The following is a 4,266-nucleotide window of genomic DNA, read 5'->3' on the forward strand; positions in this document are numbered from 1 at the left end:
TAAATTTGACTTCTCTGCAAAAGAAGAACCACATACTTCACAAGAATGTGGTTTTAATCCCGTATGTGTTTTCATATGACTCGACAAATGTGACTTCCGTGCAAAAGAAGAACCACATACTTCGCAAGAATGTGGTTTATCTCCTGTATGTGTTTTCGTATGACGCAACAAAGTTGACTTATGTGCAAAAGAAGAACCACATACTTCACATGAATGTGGTTTTTCTCCCGTATGTGTTATCATATGACTCGACAAATATGACTTCCGTGCAAAAGAAGACCCACATATTTCACAAGAATGTGGTTTGTCTCCTGTATGTGTTTTCATATGACGCAAAAAATGTGACTTCTGTGCAAAAGAAGAACTACATACGTCACAAGAATGTTGTTTGTCAGCCATGTTAGATATATTCCACAAAATATATATGTAATGTAGTGTATGATGATAACCAGGCTAGTATATTTTAACTTAAGAAAATTTATGTAAAGAAATGTATAATTATTTTAAACCTTTTTAAATCACCAATGACGAAAACTCCTTCTACTCCATTAATTCAATTCTTTTCAATGTTGCAAATTCTGAAAATATAAAGTAAATTAGAAAAATATATTTCATATGGTTAACTTGAATTTCTCATGTTGATTTGTATTAAAAATATCCAAAACATCTTTTATCAATGAATTCAAAAAAGAAAATGTGTATAGTTTTATGCAATACTGGTCAGTCAACAAAATTATTATTGTTAATGAAATTTAAAAAATTAGTACAGTTTTATGAAATACTGGTTAGTTTACAAAATTTATTTATTTCTATTTTCAAACATTTAAGTAAAAATGTTTACGTTTCTTTATTTTAGAGATCAGGATTGATTATTCATATTATTTGGATTCTTCAGAATACTGTCCTTACTGCAACACAAATACAACATAAACACAATGAACTAGTTAATATTTAGTAGTATAACACTTCTGCAATTTGATAATCTGCGATCTTTTGGGCATTTCTTGAATTAGCAGAATTCAAGCTGCATCATCTGGCAAAAGCGTTCCTTTCAAAAACAATTCTCAATGTCATATGTTTTTGATAGGATTGAGGTCTGCAGATTGTGCAGGCCAATTAAAACATTGAATATCTTGCCCTTCAAGTAATCTCTTGCCACTGTCAGTTACATGAATGGAAGCATTACCCTACATAAATATAGGATTATCATCCAAATTTCGGCCAAAGTAGAGTAGAAAATGCTCAATCAACATATAAATGTACTTGATCGAATGAATTCGAACTTCTAAGTAAACTCTATGCACTAATAATACGCCACACATACTGAACCTCAACCACCTTGTAGCATTGAAACAGTGCACCTAAAATTAAATTCTTCCTCCGTCCTTCGACTGACGTAGTGCCTGCAATCAGTGCCTTGCATATTAGATTTTCATTTATTGCTAAATATCACTTTCGAATAATATGAAGAGTCATGATCTTCAATGCATGTGACGGCACTTTCTGTTCTTTACAGTAATCATTGCCTTGCATCTTCCAACAGAGTCTCACGAATTAAATTCCTTCAATCTGTTCTTAACTGTAGAAAGAGAAAACACTTTTTAAAAAGATTACACTGTTGTTGAATTTGTGAATCCGTTTTAAATGCTTCTGACGTTGCTATCCATAGCATTTTTCTCCTGTAAGAAGTAACTCTAGGATGACCAGATTTAGGGGCATAACAAACGGTGCCAGTTTTTTGTGCTTTTACACAGTCACTCGTGCAGTTATCTAATCACATTTCAATCTGTGACTGATATCTTGATTAGATATACCAGAAAGGTGGAGATTAGTGAGCTCCTAACAGTCACTAAGAAGAAATGAAGGCATATGAACTAGGCGTCACGTTGTCTAGCCTGAAACAGCAACAATTACGATTAGAGATGCTTTGTTGCCTTAAAGGTGGTATTTTAAGCTGATTTAAAGCTCATTTGTTTCCTTAAGACAGCATACTTTTCACTGTTCTTCGCAATTAATAATTATTTACTTCATTCTATAAGGGTCTATGGTTTCACTTTTCCATTCATATATATTCTGCCAAAACTGATTTTTAAATCTTTCCACATATTACAGCTTTTCAATGTTTTTTCTAATTTTACTGTTTGAATGACATGTCTCACATTTGTATAATTTTTCACATTTACATGGAATCTCTTAGTCATGATTTTTCATAAGCGAGGGTACATATGCACGTTCTTGGAAAGTCAAATCACGCTTGAATACTCTCGTGTCTAGATCTCTGGTGGAGGGTTCCTCTTATATTGTCTAGCTCATTTTGATATGTATTGTTATTAGTAGCTAAGTGTAGAGTATTTTTGTTAAATAGCTAAGTGTAGAGTATCTTGTAACATTACTGTGATTATTATGCTTGATAGAGAAAAGAATTAAGCCACGAGTGGCTAGGATGTCAGCTTAAAAAGAAGCCTGCAGACATTGTTATACTGGCTTATCCTAAGAAAGACAACAGACTTCTTATCCCATAAACTTAGTGATATGCAGATAAGATGGCCGACTATAGAAAAAGAAGCATACATGATACACTTAATAACTACACAATATACTATGCCCTTAACAAGTTGAATAAATATTTTCATAGTATGAATGTCACCATCTATACAAATAACATACCTCTAGAATATTCAATATTAATATTAAATCGTCTATTCAATAGAGTTTGATTCAATAGAGTTATTGGGTTTTGATTTGATTGGCTTTTGATTTAATTAGAAAACAAGAGGCAGATGAAGAACGGTAAATCGTCTAAAATGGAACAAAAACTGTTTAGTGTGATGGACAAGCTACTGTATTATTTATTGGAACCCGACGGCGAACAATTGTTAAGGTTATATATACCACAGCATATGGCCACAAAACATATATATATATATAATTTACTTTGCATAAGCTAAAATATTTCTGACCATGTTTATTTAAGAAGGTGAATGAATATGCAGACAAATGTATTCCATGCTAAACTAGAAATGTAAGAAAGCAATAACATTGGATGCAGGAATACAATCTTTTGTAGAAATGGCATTGGATATTTCCGCCCTTTTTTATGTTTTTATTTTGCGTAACCAATACATAGTGATGTTCATCAATATGTATAGTGGTTTGCCGAAGGTTTTTGCAATCTCTTACAAAAAGGCTGAAACTGTGGTTCATATGTTCTTCGATGCAATTTTCCTCAGATTCGGGACATCACTCCAGTTGTTCACAGACAATGGGTCCAAAATGTTAACAAATTGATGAAGAATGCATTGTAGGACCTCAACATGTGAACACATCATTTTATCACCTCCAAAGTAACGGCAAAATAGAACGTTTTAGTTAAAAGTTGGGAACAATAAACAGTCATGGGATATATACATTAACCAAATGTTGGTGGCTGTCAGATTCAATGTGAGTGAAATGACGAAATTCTCATCATGCTCTCCAATAGATACATGAACTTGGCATTACATAATATATTAATGCATTGTAAAGTATATTAGGGTGATGAGCAACACAAGATCGCTCTACAAGAGATGCATCGATCGTTTGCATTGGTAAGGAACAACATTCTGAAAGCTAGGAAAAACTGATAAAGAATTCGAATGAGAAAACAAAGTTCATGGATTTTAAGATTGGAGAAAAAACACTCACGTCTCATATCCATCAATCAAGGAACGTGAAAAACCGTTAAGAAAATCTACATTGGCTGCTCTGAGTCGGATAGCAATTCAGCCATGTAATAAACTGATACCCCAATATGGAGGAGTCGACATCAATGGAAAAGACCGGATGAGGAGTCTAGCTTACCATTGATGGAGAGGAGAGTCATGACACATAGCATAATGACTAAACTTGCAAATAGTTTGGATGCGATTTATCCCCTATTTGCATCACTTGCAGATGTCAAAGACAAAATAAGGATTTGTTCAGAAAGTTCTAAATAGGTTCGGAGTTTGGAAGTGGGGAAGAGGAACAAGTGAGAGGGAATAGTTTAGCTTGTGTAAGGTCTATATTCTGTTTTTAAAAAAATCCGTTTCAGGGTTCATTACATTCAGGATACTTTGGGAGGTGAGTGCAGCTAACGACTTCGACACAGTATGCAAAGCGTTAAGAGTGCATAAAAAAGATTATAAATTTATTATTAACTCGAGCAGTATGCACGCACGGTAGTCATAGATTATGATAAAACCATTATTTATGATCAATGGGGTCAGGTTGTCAAAATTGATATTT

This window comes from Euprymna scolopes, chromosome 46 (assembly GCF_053919585.1).
Source record: "Euprymna scolopes isolate OS-2025 chromosome 46, ASM5391958v1, whole genome shotgun sequence".
Taxonomy (NCBI): domain Eukaryota; kingdom Metazoa; phylum Mollusca; class Cephalopoda; order Sepiida; family Sepiolidae; genus Euprymna; species Euprymna scolopes.